The 16,697-nt window shown below is 43.0% G+C and overlaps 1 long non-coding RNA gene across 1 annotated transcript; it reads left to right on the forward strand.

Moving 5' to 3' along the window:
- The first annotated feature begins 7,239 nt into the window (after nt 1–7,239).
- On the forward strand, nt 7,240–12,895 carry LOC308595206. The gene is made up of 3 exons (XR_014011915.1): nt 7,240–7,557; nt 8,569–8,697; nt 11,604–12,895. It is a non-coding gene; the product is annotated as an uncharacterized lncRNA (long non-coding RNA).
- The last annotated feature ends 3,802 nt before the right edge of the window (nt 12,896–16,697 follow it).

Consider the following 16,697-nt stretch of genomic DNA (forward strand, 5'->3'; position numbering starts at 1 on the left):
GCATTTTACAATTCTCAAAGGGAAGGGAACATTTTAGTGAAATTCCAGCGAGTAAGGTGCAGGTTATTTGCTGCATTTAACTTTCCTTTCAAGGGCTGTTTGTGAGTGCCTCTTTCTTTTTCTTTGCTACTATAAACCATCTCTCTAATGGTCTGCCCTCTGCAGCCTCCTCAGGTGGTTCTGCTTCAATTAAGCCCAGGAGATGGTGCCACACGGACCACTTGAAAACCGCTGACGGTCTGGGTGGACCACCTAAATGATTGTTCTGCCCCTCGTGGCCATTGTAATGTGCTGTGCTAGATGCCATATGGATTTTTTTTAACCATATCTTTCTTGCTTCTTATATATTGCATTTTATTGTATTGCAATCTGAACTCTATGGAATTAACTTCAGAATACAGCTGTGTCATTTGCCTGTTCTTTTGAAAACGTCTGTACAGGGGGAGAGAAAGAGTTAATAGGTAGACCAATAGAAAAGCCAGAGGCGGAGCCTACCTGTTTATAAAAGGGCTTAGCCCGTGTTGGCAGACAGATGGAAAGAGAGAGACAGTTAGTGCAGTTGGTTCTTGTGTGAGGGGAGGTAGAAGAGTTAGAGACAATAAAATAAGACTAAGAGGGTAAAGGGTAACAGCGTTTCAAATGCATTTAAAGTTTACTTGTGTTTGCAATAAACTACAATCTTCATTGTTAACTTGAGAACCTGATTGAGACTAAGTGAATTACCGGGGAGAACCTGGTTGGTGGCAGTGGATTGGTGGTGTACGGGTCAATAGTCCGTGAGACAACCTGGGGCTCTGTACAAACGCCACAAAAGGCAACTCCCATTTTGTGCATGTTTGATGCATACGTGGGGGGGGAGGTGCAGTGGGGGAGGGGCAGGCTCATGCATGCTCTGCCAATGCGCACGATGACCCGGAATGTAACTCCCACATAAACTCCCCTGTAAAAAAATACAACACAAGAAATAGAAGAAGCAATAAAGATACAATTACAAATAGACGTGACTAATGAATGGATGTGCTGTCTCCTGTCCTCAGTGGCAAATCCACAAGCATGCTACAGATGAATGAAGTTTGTGGTGCACTGGTTGTCCACAGCTGGGGACCCAGGGGTGTCAATTTGAATAAAATATTGAGGGGAAGGTAAGTCTCACCTCACATAATTGATCACAAGATGTGGCGCACGAACACCAGTTGAATGGCAATGCCAATCAACTCTGGGGGCCCTGGCCCCATCAAATATTTTATTGGGGGGGAGGGTCGAAGGGACCTTGGCCCCCAGGAGTTGGTTCCTATGTTGGGAGCCCCTGTCACCAGATAACTCCTCACCTGAGGCTTGTGGGCAGCTGGAGGGGTCATAATGAATGCTGGAGAGGGGGGAAGGGGAGAAAGGCCCTTGACCATCTCACAATAATAAGCTCAAAACCACACAAACATCCAAATTCTCAAGCACTCTGTGGACAAGGATAAAAATCTGAAACTTTTTTTTTTATCAGGGGAAGAAAACTTATGAGAAATTGGAGGGCCAGACTCAACGCTAATGCTGGCAGCCTGATACCGGATGAAGAAAAACAGTATTCCAGTTTGCAGAAGCTTCCCCACCTGGACAGCTGGTAGCGATACTTTCCTGACACAAGTAACCCAGAGACTAGCATATAAACTGTGTGTTGAAACACTTGTTTCCTGGAGGCTTTAAGCTCGTTTGAGGGAGATACAGGACTCGTCATAAACCTGAGCACCATTGCGAGCCAAGGGTGATGGACACGGTAGAAGTGTTCTGTGTTTCATTTGTGATTTCTAACAAAGGGAGATGATTCTGTAGTTGGGGGATTTGGCTTGAAGCAAATCTGACGGGCTGGTTGTTAATTTGGTTTAGCTTTGTAGGTGGATGGGGCATGGGGAAAGGGGGGCTTGAAGGATTGTACCCCAAAGGCTGGTGGAGTTCTAAGGAGTCACTAGAGAAAATGCTGGAAGCAGGTGTGCATAAAAAAGTACCTGGCCTTTCTCTAAGCTACTGTTGGCATTTGACCGAAGGAAGCAAAATGTTAGTGCTATGAGACGCGGTCCAGAGGCATTTTCCTACTGATGGAACCACTCTGAGTGCTTTAAACACCACTCTTTGAAAAGTATGTTCTATCAGAAGAAGCTTTTGTACTGGACATCAGTGGGTAACAGGTGATCATTGCCTTGTTTCTTGGGGTGTGAACCCTTCTATCATAGGCTCTGGTTGTATATAAGATATATGGTTTATAAGCACATTCTCTGCTGTGCCTCATTTCCAAAGGAAACACAGACTTCAGGAAAGTGACTGGAAACTCTGGAATCTTACACCACCTGGAGATTGTTTTGGTGTGTACAATATACCTTATGGTTGGAATTAAAGCTTACTTGCATACTGCATTATGTATGTATACAGCTATATAAACAGCTTTTTACCTTAACTCTGGTTTTTTTGCATAAAAAAAACCTGACAATACATGAGACCCAAAAAGAAGAGTTGGATTCAGTCTAAGTAAATGAGTTTTGATTCCTAAGTCATTAAAGTTTCCTCTAAGATTGCAGGAGATGATAGTTCATTGGCTTATGTTATTTTCTTGACTCAAGAAAAAAGGGTTTGATGCTAATTTAATTTTACTCTGGAGACAGGAGACATATTGGAAGAGAAAAATAAGACAAAAGAGGAATCTCTATTTGCCAAGAGACACACTGTCTGAATACCAGTCTGTTTGCTTTCTCTTGGTGTGAATTGAATATAATTTCTGTTTACAACTTTTGGTTTTGTATTCACCAGATCATCTCTTTTATATCTCATGCAGACATCAAGCTAGGTATTTTCTCTTTCCACTCCCTGCCATCAGGCTGGGAAATATTCACATTTTATTACCATCTTCATTATAAGTTTAGATTCCACTGGACTGAGATTTGCCTTGCGCTTCAGTGACACCATCTTTTCTGGGCTGCTGATCCCAAATCATTTCTAAAATAACCAAATTGTGCAACTAAAACATGAATTGCCTGCTCAATGGAAGTAAACAGAACAAGCACAGGCACCGCCAATAATTCATGCAAATGTGAATTTGTCAGAGGCTGATCACATGGAGGAGAAAATAGCTAGCTGGTGACCAGATCAGCTGAATAAAATTAAACCTCCACCCCCCTTTGTTTTTTATAAAAGGGGCACATTTGATAATCGTATATTGCTTGATAACCGTAGAAACATTACCCCATCTGTGTGTGTGTGTTCCTGAAATAATTCAAGGCACAGACCTAAATAAATACAAGAACTCCTATTTCCTTGCCTCTGGCCAAATTTGAGTTCATATGTTTTACATGCTTTTGGTTATGAAGGGTATCCATTTATATTAAAATGAAAATTCAGCCCTTCTCTTGTTGGCTTAGCAAAAACTGTTGTTTGCCAGCTTTATTCCCTGTTCCTGTGACATCCCAAAAAGCTGTTATTTGTCTAGTGGTGAAGAAAACTTATAAATCAATAACGCTGACAGTACACAGGCTGAAACTCTTTTCCTTAATATGCCCTGAACAGTGGTTCATGGTATGGTGTACATTTTTCCTTCTCTCTTTTTCTTTTGCAGCAAGTGTATTCAAGAATAGCTCATATACCAACTCAGTCATCTGCAGCTGTAGGATCTGTAGGATATTGTGCAGAACTTTTCTGCTCTCCAGACAGACTAATACATTTATACTTGAAAGCAAGCAACAAGGCGTTGGAACTTATGAATAGCCTTAGAGCGCGCTCCTGCTTCTCACCAACCAATTTCATTTTTCTGTAATTCAAGCCACTGGACAATGAACATAGTAATTGCTAGGAAATTGGGCTGGTAAATTTGCACAGAAGGGTTTGTAATAATTCCTGCTTGCACAAAGGTTAAAGCACTTTGAGCACAGCTTATGACTGGAACATTAATGTGCTTTTGAGTCTGTAACAGCAAAGGGGGCCTGTAGGTATTTGAAAGGTAGGCATCAACTAAAGCTTAACCATCCTGCTTATACTGGGGTATAATATGATTTCCTGAAGTAGGGCTGCTTTGTCGTGATTTCTGCACCATGGTGGGAAAATTACTTCACTCGACTTCGTATATCATCATTACCTGCCTGATTCCCAGAGGCTGATAAATGGAAGCACCAAAGAGCAAGGAATGAAAATGAAGGGGCTGAAGTGTGTGCCTTCTTCTCATAAATAAATGATGTTCATTTCCTTGGAGAACTTCATTTCTCCTACTCTCAGTCTCGTAGCACACACAATCTGGATGATGCCTGTTTAACGGGGAACCTCAAGTCTGAGGCCCGAATGCATACCTTCCAACATTTCTCCCATGAAAATGGGGATGTACTATTCAATGGTGGCAATGATAATTTTATTATTCATACCCCACCCATTTGACTGGGTTGCCCCAGCCACTCTGTGTGACTTCCAACATATATCAGAACATAATAAAACATTAAAAACTTCCCTATTTATGGTTGCCTTCAGATGGTTGTATAGTGACTTATCTCTTTGGCTTGGTGTCCGGTGTGGAGAGTCCTTTCCTCTCCCAGTAACTTCATAGGCAAGAATCACAAGCAGTTTGTCTTTGATAGCCCTTTCCATTCAGTCATCTGGCTGCACAGCAAGAATCTATATCTCTCCACAGAGAGAGGTGTTGGCTAGTCTGAACCCTTCCACTTCCATCCCCAGCAACATCCTAGGCACCAACAGGAAGTTCCAACCCTCTGCATTCTCTGCTCTTTAATACGGCTGGAGCTGTAAGTTTAAGAGGAGGGGAGATTGCCCAGGCTCTCTAGGGAAGACTCTGCTGGCTGTTCCCTCCCTTCCCCCTCTTCTCCAGTATCTCATAGCTACGTAACTCCTGCGGAAGTTGTGCAGCATTCTCTCCTCTCTCCTACTGAAACTACTCGGAAGAGGGTGGGGCAAATTGTTCACCTCCACCTCCTCTCAGAGAGAAGCTGATCTGGCTGAGGATGCACTTCCTAATCCTCCTGTTCAGACCATTCCCTGACACTTAGGGATCATATAACCCTCCAACATTTCTCTGATGAAGGGACCCCTGACCGTTTAGTCCAGTCACGGATGACTCTGGGGTTGTGGCACTCATCTCACTTTATTGGCCAAGGGAGCTGGCATACTGCTTCCGGGTCACGTGGCCAGCATGACTAAGTCACTTCTGGCGAACCAGAGCAGCACATGGAAATGCTATTTACCTTCCCGCTGGAGCGGTACCTATTTATCTACTTGCACTTTGATGTGCTTTTGAACTGCTGGGTGGGCAGGAGCAGGGACCGAGCAACGGGAGCTCACCCCGTCGCAGGGATTCGAACCGCCAACCTTCTGATCAGCAAGCCCTAGGCTCTGTGGTTTAACCCACAGCGCCACCCATGTCCCACTGATGAAGACAGGGACATCCTAAAGAAAAGCAGGACATTCCGGGATCAAATCAGAAACGGAAACAGCTTCTATGAATCCGGGACTGACCCTGGAAAACAGGAACAGTTTCAAACTTGGAAAGTCTGCAAATACAGCCCTCTAGGACTCTCTATCCAGCCCTTGGGATTCTGTCAGGACACGTAACCCACTCCAGCCTTCACTGACTGACCCCTCCTCTGTGTCTTCTTCAAGTGATGTTGCCTGGCTGGAGTGTGTCCACTTGAACTGTGATATTGCTCCTGGCTTGCCTGGAAGGAGCATGTTGAGAGGGATTAAGCATGGCTGAATGTAGCCTTCCGAAGTTGAGCTCCTGGTCTCGCACCCTGGAGCAGCAGCATTCCTACCCACCCTCCATGTCTCTTCCCCACCTCTGCTCTCTTGGCATTGGGAGTCAAGGAGGTTCCACATTCCCTTCACAAGCAAGGCTTTGGGTGTGGCACGCAGGTGGCGCTGTGGGTTAAACCACAGAGCCTAGGACTTGCCGATCAGGTCAGCGGTTCGAATCCCCGTGATGGGGTGAGCTCCCGTTGCTTGTTCCCTGCTCCTGCCAACCTAGCAGTTCGAAAGCACGTCAAAGTGCAAGTAGATAAATAGGTACCACTCCGGTGGGAAGGTAAACGGCATTTCTGTGCACTGCTCTGGTTCGCCAGAAGTGGCTTAGTCATGCTGGCCACATGACCTGGAAGCTGTACTCTGGTTTCCCCGGCCAATAAAGAGAGATGAGCGCCGCAACCCCAGAGTCGGCCACGACTGGACCTTTTACCTTTACCTTTTTACCTGGTTGATGAGCTGATAGCATAGGCTTGTCTCAAAGATTAAGCCACGTAGGTCTAAGTACACATGGGTGTTACAGTTATATTAAAGCAGTTACAGTTCCTTTAGTTGTTCCAACCACTACTTGGATAAGTGGTCATGGTGTTGCTACTTAATTTACGTGGGGAAAACCTGTCCATCTTTGCTTTTATTCACAGCTTCACAAGTTAAAAACCCTCACTAGCAGGAAATAAAATTGGTTTCTGAGTCAGCAAACCACTTCCCTACTTTGAAAAGGGGTTTTTTGTTTTTGTTTTTGAAAAACACCCCATGTTCCTCTGTGCTAGAATTATTTTCATCATTTAATAGGAGAAATCAAATAAGCAGTCAACTGCTTATGTGTTTGTTTGCTTATTTGCATCTTCCTTTGATGCAAGCATTTCAAAGCATTCAAGTAGGAGTTTAGTTTATCCCCTTCTTTGTTAATGGCTCTAGTTGCCTCTCTTTTCCTTTCAGAACAAACAGGTACAATTTTATTATTATTTTTGCTAAATTTCTGTCAGCTGATGGGAGATTTATAGTAAATGTAAAACCAGATGTTCACTTGGGCCTTGTTTTAAGGCATTCTTTTAACAAATGGGTGATATGCAGAAATTTAACACTGAAGCTTTCCCAGTAATGGAGTAATGCGCCAATGGTGAAAGCTTGGCAGTCTACCTGTTATTCATTTATTTAAAGTTTTATATCCACAGTGTGGTTTATGATAGAACTGTGATGCAATACTGTTTGTTCAACTTGTGCTTTAATGAGTATTGTGCATTGTATTCTGCCATTTGTATTGTAGTGTGCACTGCAATGTAACTGATGGGGGAAGTCTTCCATCTGGTCAGGTGAAAGTTGGTTTAACTGTCACTGGAGAACTTTAACTGAGACACAGATGAGGAGGGGTTGGCGATAGAACTCTCAGTATGCAAATGAAGGATAGAATATGTGCATATTCTGATTGGTGGGTACAGGTTTAGAATTTTCAGTTATACCATTTGATTGGACGGGCTGGACTAGAGGGGTCAGGAGAAGTGTATATATAGCTGAGTACTAGTCAATTTGGGTTAGTCTGTAGTGGCCAGAAGGAGGCAGCAGAGGAAGAAAGAAGAAAACCTGGAAGGAAGCCAGAGTTGCTTTGTTGTTTGAAGACTTGCCGGGGTAGCTAAATCACTTGGTTTAAGATGAAGAGATGAGGGGAAGAATCACAGAGAGAGAGAAATTGAGAGGCAGTTTGGAATACCAAGCTCTGGTGTCTGGTAGGAGACCCAAAGGAAGATTACACAACAGGGCAGCAAAATCAGAGCTGTGCTTCAGAAGGTGAGTAGAGGAAAAACAGAGGCCTCAAAAAAAAAAAAAAAAAGCCAGGTGTAACTGGGGTGCAGTAACTACTACACCAATATGGCAAAAGAGTTTTAATAATGTATCTAAGTGCTTCTTCAAAGTTGTCTTGCTGTACTGAAATAAGCTTTTGGTATTTAAAGCGACAGTAACAAGTTAACAAAGTGCACACCCATTTCAAGAGACTCCTATTTCAAGTACTCCCATAAGCTTGTACAATACATAATCATGAAATAAATCCATGTTAAAAAAATGTTGCTTATATCTGACCTTTAAGCATGATTTTAGTTTACAGTTACCGGGGTTGGGGTTAGTTAAGGGTGCAAAGTGTATAAATGATATTAAATGGTGGCAGTGGTGTGGATTTAGGAAAACCACTGGAGATGAGGTTGGGGAAAATATCCCCTTCCTTCCACAATCCAGGCACTCTTGGAGGAAACTGATTTTCTAGATCCACTTCAATCTGAGTTTAGTTGTGACAAAGAAACTGCTTTGTTCTCCCTGTATGGTGATGTCTGTCAGGAGAGAGACAGGGGGAATGTGTTGATGTTATTTCTCCGCAACCTCTCAGTGACTTTCAGTACCATCAACCCTGGTATGCTTCTGGAGTGGTTGTCTCAACTGGAGGTGGGTGGCACTGCTTTGTGGTGGTTCCAGTCCTACATGGATGGTTGTTCCATCCAACCTTGCCTGATTCTGCTGGGAAGAAGAGACCTACTGAAGAGTGTCCTTATGTGGCTGGAAGCTACCACTGACACCATCCAGCAGTAGCCAGTGTAACTCTTCTCCCACCCCCACCCCCCAAAAAACCCAAACCCAAGATGTTTCAGGATCAGGGATGGTGTGTAGTTGAGTCAGCACTGCATCCATTCCTGAGCTAGCACTGTTGCCATCACTTGTTGGGTAATGGCATCTTTGCTGAACCAGCCAGGGAGCTGGCATTCTGAAAGATATATTTTTTGTTTGCTGGCATGATTGGTGGAGCTGTAGATTTGGTTCCAGCTACACCATTCCATGGTGTCAGCCAGGAGCTAGGATTGCAGCATAAAACAACAATCCTGAAGGCAGCAGTGAACTGAATATGGTTGAACTCATCTCATCTAACACCTGCTAGTTAAGGTAAATCAGCACTCTTGCACTCCTCTGTCCTTTTCTGTTTATTTTCCTCCCCTCTTTTCCATTTTACATTTTCCCTCTGCGATAAACTCCCGAGGCAGCATGACCAGCTTTGGGTGATTTAAACCTTGTCACTCCCTGTCAGAAACAACTGTGAATTCAGGGATTTTATGTAAATGGTTAATTATATTCAGAAGCAAGGGCACTTTCTATTGTAGTGGGATTCATGTGGCCACTTATTCCTTGAAAAAGGAATAAATTAAAGATGAGGCATGATGGAAACAAAACTGGAATTTTATTAACAAGCACTCTTTGAGGGATAAAGCTTAATAGTTACACTAGAAAAGGCAGAATACTTATTTTTAGTCAAAACACTGTTACAGATTCAGCTAAGAACTCTACTTAAAACTTTCCTCTATATGACTGTTTTTATTAAATCCTATTTCTCCTAGAATGGCTATCAGGTTTACCCTGACAGTAAAACGTCTCTAGCCCCTTTCTGGGATTTCTTCATTTCCCTATGGAAATTAATTTTTTTTTTTAAATAAAATTTTTATTGGTTTTACAAAATTTTATAGAACAAACAAACACTTAAAAAGACAAACATACACGTATAATTTCATATCATATTTTCATAAACCTCTTTTCTGGGACTTCCCCATACCCCCCCTTTCTGCATCCCAATGTCCATAATTTTATAGCAACTCCCATTTGTTACTTTCCAACCTCTGTCATCTTAGTCATCTCTATATTCTGACCTTATATCACTGTATCCCTTTGTTCCTGAAAACCACAACACTCTAACATTCATTAAGTTTATAATAGTCCTTAAGATAACTTTTAAATTTTCTCCATTCTTCTTCCGCCGTCTCTTTTCCTTGGTCACGGATTCTGCCTGTCATCTCGGCCAATGTCATATAGTCCATCACTTTCATCTGCCATTCTTCCAGAGTGGGTAGATCTTGTGTCTTCCAATACTTTGCGATGAGTATTCTTGCTGCTGTTGTAGCGTACATGAAAAAAGTTCTATCCCTCTTTGACACCAATTGGCCGACAATGCCCAAGAGAAAGGCCTCTGGTTTTTTAGGGAAAGTACATTTAAGTACCTTTTTCATTTCATTATAGATCATTTCCCAGAAAGCCTTAATCTTCGGGCATGTCCACCAAAGGTGGTAGAAAGTACCTTCAGTCTCTTTACATTTCCAACATTTGTTGTCGGGCAAATGATAAATTTTTGCCAGCTTGACTGGGGTCATGTACCACCTATAGACCATTTTCATAATGTTTTCCTTTAAGGCATTACATGCCGTGAATTTAATACCGGTGTTCCATAACCATTCCCAGTCAGCTGACATAATGTTATGACCAACATCCTGTGCCCACTTAATCATAGCCGATTTGACTGTTTCATCCTGTGTATTCCATTTCAGCAACAAGTTATACATTCTGGATAAATTCTTAGTATTGGGTTCTAACAATTCAGTCTCTAGTTTTGATTTTTCCATCTGAAAGCCAATTTTCCTGTCCTGTTTGAAAAACTCCATTATTTGATGGTATTGAAACCAATTTTGTACTTTATGTTTCAATTTCTCATGACTTTGTAATTTCAACTTATCTCCATCCTGTTCCAAAATTTCCCAATACTTCGGCCATCCGACCTCCATATTGAGTTTCTTCACTGCCTTGGCCTCCACTGGTGACACCCATCTAGGGGTTTTGTTTTCCAACAGATCTTTATATCTTATCCAAACATTGAACAATGCTTTTCTAACAATGTGATTTTTAAAGGCACTATGCAGCTTGATTTTGTCCATTTCCCTATGGAAATTAAACCAGTTTGTCCTTCCTAACAATCCCTTAATCATCCAGCTACTTCCCTAGCCAGGCCCCATTTGTCAATTAAATGGTCAGATTCTACCTTTTCACGCTCCCTCCTGATTGGTGGTTGTTATGCCATCTTGATTACTCCATCCTGCCAGGATTGGCTAGTGGGTCTCCAGGAGGATGACCAATGGTCTCTCCATCACACCCTTGCCATTAGCATATTATTCTCCCATGTTTGAAAGGCTCTGCTTTCCTTGCATCCATGTCTTCCCCACTCCAGCCATGGCACAATCCATTTGGAGTTCTGCTGACACCAGAAATCCAACTTTGGTAGGGCAAGGGCTGCAGATGTTTTCAAGAATAGGGAGTGGATGTCCAACATCCCTCTCTAAGGGTAGATCTCTCTTTCTGCCCTTGGAGACAGAGATTTGATGCTGCCAATGACCCTCCCAAAGAATCATAGCATTGGAACACAAATAAGATAGCAGCATAAAAGCATCCCAATCTGACTGACAGTAATAATAAAACAGAGAGTAACAGCCATTTTAAAACTCCAGACCAGCTTCTGCAATGAAAAGAAAATTCCAACACAAAAGGAATTTAAGGCCCATTTAAAAGCATCAGAATGGTTGGTGGGGAGGGAAGTAGAGCCTTTGGGAGGGACTCTGCTTTTTTCGGGGGGGGGGTGCATACCCCTAAATATTTTGTGATTCTAACAGGAGAAGAAACAGGAGAAGAAACTATTTTTTTTTAAAAAAAATTGTTTCTTCTATAGCACGGTGAATTGTCAGTTCCGTTGCTACCCCCGATGGCGGCCTCATTTCCTGTCACAGTGTTTCCTGAGTCTCAGACGGAAGCGAGCGTTTAATATGTGAAGTAGGAGTTGGAATCTAGCATGGTGATTGGTCACTTTCCTTGTTACCACCTCCAATGGCGGCTTCATTTCCTTTCCCAGTGTAATGCATGTTCTTTGTACTTTTGTCCATTTACTGTATTTATTTTCCCTGATTTGAACTATAAAACGGTGATTTTCTTGAGTCAAAATGAGAGTACCCCTAAACATTTTATTTTATTTTATTTTGTAGGGAAAAAATCATTGGAAGGAGAATTTCACAGCATCAGAATACATGGGAAATGCTAGGACGTCAGTTTTCACTGCACTGAAAAACACATCACTCTTTTTCTTGTTATTCATGGAGACCTAGCCTTGTTTTCTCTAGCAGCGTTGCAGGTTTAGCAAATAAAAGAACTGAGCAAATCTATCTTTCTTTCATCTGACGGTGTGGACAGAAGTGCTTTGGGGTACATTGAAGCAGTGTTGCAGCTGAAGAAGAATTTGTAGGAACTTCCATCCCGGCAGGGCCTCTTCCACTGTCTCTTGTTTGCTCTGCATCAGTGGCCTGATATCACTTATCCTAACACAGCCCATCAAAGTGACAGATACTCTGCAAGACATATGATAACAACCTGGTGGGAAAGTGTCAGGAAATGACTTTCACCCTCCACCTCTCCTTATGCCGTGTGGGAGTGATGAGAACTGGAACGGATAAAAGGGCCATTTTCTTGCAGAACAAAAAGGGCTCACGTTTTGTCATCTTGTCCAGACACATGCAAGCAACACAGAGAGCTTCCTTTGATGTCACAGTCACTTGTGCTTGGGGTAAGATGACCCAGAAGCCCAATAGCACACAACTATTGAAAGGATAGGAAGGAAGCCGGTTCTCTTTTGCATCTGGTCAGTCAGTGCTGCAAACTGGGAGAAGGGATGAGTTTGGGTGCTGGATGTAAGCTACATGTAAGAGATTCAATGTTCCCTATCTCCTAACCATGGTTAAAGGATTAAGAAGAGGCTCCTGTAGCTTCACACAGGCTTGGCTCGACAATTTAGTATCCTCAGGCAGCTACCTACCTACTGGATGCTCACCAATGATGTCTGCTACAGCTTAGCATATTGATTAATAATAATAATTGTTATTTTATTAAAGCTTTTTCATAATACAATAAGATAAAAGAAACTAATATGAATAAAAACAAAGACAGAGAAAGAAAAAGAAAAAAGAAAACACAGAAAATAAAAGGGGGGGAGAAGAAAAAATTAAAGGACTTCCAATTTTCTGTCTGTCATTTACATAAAAGAAATTATTTTGCTTTCTGTTAAGCAATAATTTCACACTCTTCAGACCCAATGTCTCCAATACAATTTGCTTTTCACGCAAAAAGTCCAAATGAACAGATGATTAATGGGAAGGTACACCGCTCAGGAGGAATACACAATGTCACATAACAGCCCTTCAAACACATCAGAATAAATGCTCAATAAAGACCATAGTCTAACCTCTGCATAAGCTTTGTGTGAGCAACTCAGGATAGGTGCTCTGGTCATCTGGAGAAGCCCTTTATCTCTTTCTGTGGGCCAATTTACACCATATATTTAAAACAAATTCGTTGTCCAATTAAAACAGACTGCTTCTCCCAAAGAATCCTGGGAACTGCAGCTTGTTAAGGATGCTGTGAATTGCAGCTGTGGTGGGAAACTACAGTTTCCAGCGTTCTTTGGGGGGAAGCCATGAACTTTAAATGTCCATTGAATGTGCTTTAAATGTATGATGCACATCTGTGCTCACTCTATCTTTATACATATACACCCATATAGGCAGACTCATATCTGTAAATGTATCTCTTTTTCCATAGATGTATGCTGACAGAGTTGTCTATACGCATGTACAGAGATGATCCATTTTCACAAAGTCACAGGTGAAGCAGACAAGCGAGTCAAACTAATAATCTAATCTGCTGTGAGTGCCTCATCCTGGCAGCCAAATGTTTCTTGGGCAAAACGATGGCAACACAGCTGTTGCTTTCCAGGCCAATTATTGCACAGTTTAGCACATTTAAAGAAATATCTTCTGAATGTTGCACGTATTGATTGTCGGGACAGGCGAGGCGGCATGCCTCCCTGTTGGCAATGAAGTGACAAGCGGAGAGAAATTCTCAGCTCTCCGCAGTTTTATCAGTCCTTCAGCTAAACATTTGATTGGGATATTTACGCAGTAGGTAACGATTTAAGCAGTTCACACTGTGCATAAATACACAGCCCCAGTGACACCTTGGAGACAAGGGCAATGCCAGCGGGGGAACTTCACTGGCACTGATCTCAATCATTTAAAGGTACTGTTTTTGCCATGAAGGGCTGAGTCAATTCCTAATAGGATTTCAAGGCTCCTTGCATCTCCTAAGAAACTTCAGTGGCTCAAAAGTTCAAAGTCTTCTGCGTCACGGAGATTTGCTAGCAATTTTCAGTTGACTTTCGAAAAACCCGCAGTTCCATGGCATGCTATGATTAACCTTTAACTAACCTTGAACAAGCCTGGTTCATGTTATTTGCTCTCTCCTTTTGTTATACTGATGGCATGGATTCAGGGCCAAAGAAGGTAATTTGTCACACAACGCGTAAGTTGTGGAATGCGCTCCACAAGTCGTGATGGCCACCAAGCTGGATGCTTCAAAAGAGGACAAGAGAATTCATAGAGGTTATCAATGGCTATTAGCTAATTGGTGTCCCAAAAATCCTGCTCTACCTGGCAGCAAGTCAGTAAGTCAAGTCCCAAGTTCAACAGGTAAGAAACGCAGTCAGGGGTAAGTCCAAAGTCCTGTAGCATCCCAGCCAAGGTCCATCAAGATGAGCAGTTGAGCAGACACAGAACCTCAGCTCTGCTGCCCTTTTGTATTTTATTATTATTATTTATTAATTGAATTTATATACTGTCCTGTACCCAGAAATCTCATACTTTGCATGCTGATTGCAGCATCTGGGCTTGAGGAGTCATATGCCCCTCACCTGTTCCAAGCCTACTCCAGCTGAGGAATCACAGTCCTCTTCTCAGAGCTAGAGAGCTGTGGACCCATGACTGTCTCAGCCTCCTGGAGCACCCCTTCCACGGCTCACTATACCTTAGAGCCCACCATGTTTATAGACAGAGGCCCCTCTGACTCTGGTGATGAGTCCTGCTGCTCTGGTTTCTTGGCACTGATCCCCTTGCCATCCTCCATCACCCTGTGAGTACTTCCTTCCCCATCCCTAGCTTGCCCCGGTGTGCCCCATTCATGGCTGGGCTGCACCAATTGCCAGGACTCCTCCCTGTCGCCCTGCCAGTTCATGACAATTGGCTGTGTTCTGCCTCTGAATAACAGTTGCTGGATGCATCTTCCCATTTGTATCCAGTTGCTGTGCCATGAGTTCTTGCCAACAGATTTACATGCATGTGCATGCAGAGGCTTCAGTCCAAATACACAGTACCAGACCCAGGAAAGCATCCCTGCCAGTAGGTCTACAATGTCTGTACAGTCAGGTTTCCATTGAAGCCCACACTTAGAGGGGACTCCTGTGTCACAAAAGCACAGGCAGCTTTTGTGACACAGGCACGCAGTGTCAGATCATTTGTTCATATGTTCTAGTGTTGCCTACTCTGACTGGCAACTGCTCTCTGCTAATGCTGAATGTACCTGCCTGATAACACCACTGGAACCTCCTAAGGTCCTGGATAATGTCAAATAGCTCTTTATTAGCATTTTAAAATTAAATACACCTTGCCACAGTTTGCAAAGCAATAATGGAAAGGGAAAGAGGCAAAATGCTAAAAAGGAGGCTAAATAGAGATTGTCAGCCTTTGCAAAATCACACTATGATTACTCATGATATTAGAAGACTTGTCATTTCAAAGATCTCTGTGAAAGAAGGTCTACTCTAAATGACTGGCTGCAATGATGAGACAACTAAAATGTGACAAAATATTGAGACTGTCTGTATTCCACAGCTGCTAACTGTACATTCCCAGCTGCTGGAGCTAGAATGTGTGTGTGTAATTACTGTATTTACTCGAATCTAATGCTCACCGTTTTTGGCCAAATTATGTTGCGAAAATTAAGGTGTGCATTAGATTCAATGGAACATTAGACTTGAGTGAATATGGTAGGTACTGCTGTCATTACAAGAAAGCCAAAAACAGCAATGATTTTGGAACAACCATGAGAGTAATAGCCTTCACTGTGATGGAAGAAAGGACAGAGAGAGGTCAATTCTACTGCAGGGACTCCTGGCTCCCTGTTGCTCCTTGCCAGCAGAACCCAGGCTGCTTTCTGTAGGGTCTGCAGCTACTTTTCCCATGAAGAGTCAATGACAGTGAAATTACCTCAAATAAGAGGAAATTCATCTGGGGACAGAACAGGCAGCAAACATGGTCCCTGATCCTAAAGTAAGGATAATGGGGTGAGGAAGCTTTGTCTGTAGCCGAATGGAGGGCAGTGAATGGCTACCATGTACTTGAATGGCAAAGTGTACACCAAGGATCTTAACTACACCATCCACAAGGAAGCAGAACCTGTCCCTTGTCTATGATGTCTATTGCGACGGGTTAGGCTTTGATCCCAGCTCAGGAATGTCCCTGAGAGTCACAATTTGCATTCTGACACAGAAATCAGTTGGCCCCATTTACTTTTTTTCTTTCCCCATTTGTATTATCTACCCATCTGTTCTGGTGCTGGCAACACGTGCTAGTTACAGCTCACCTGGACTACTGCAGTACCCTCTGCATGGGGCTGGCCATATTGACTTGGGATCAGATGGTCTGGAAACCTGTCTTCTTCCACATGAAGGCTTAAGAGCTCCAGGGGAAGAATCGTTGCTGTCCTGCAGGCATATGATGTGTTTTTGGCAGGTAAAGCACAATCTGTACATGGTACCCAGAGCTGAAGTGGTGATTCCCCCAAAGTGCCTCTTGGCACCTCTTTGACTTGGACACCAAAAAAGCGCCATGGACAAGTGTCTACTAACAGTGAAACTGATCTCCCTCTCTCTCACCTTGCCATGGAAGGAAAATATCAGGGTGGGGGATGAGGGGGAAGGTAGAGGGAACACCAGCATGAGGAGAGGGCAAGCTTGTAATCAGAATGACTGTGCTGGAACACTGCAATCCCAGTGCTTCAGAGCACAAAAGCAAATCCCTTTTAGTTCTCCCTCACCCCAAATCAACATGGTAGGAATGGTGAATTTTGCTGAGGAATGCCGGCTGCCACCTCTGCCCATCCCAGAGGTATGTTTTCAAGCATGAGAAGTGACAGAAGTGGCCTCAAACTGCTAAATGGGAAGGCCAAGCTCCAGAATGGTCATGTACATAAAGTGT

Source organism: Podarcis bocagei, assembly GCF_964188305.1.
Source record: "Podarcis bocagei genome assembly, chromosome: 9".
In the NCBI taxonomy this organism is placed as follows: Eukaryota; Metazoa; Chordata; class Lepidosauria; order Squamata; family Lacertidae; genus Podarcis; species Podarcis bocagei.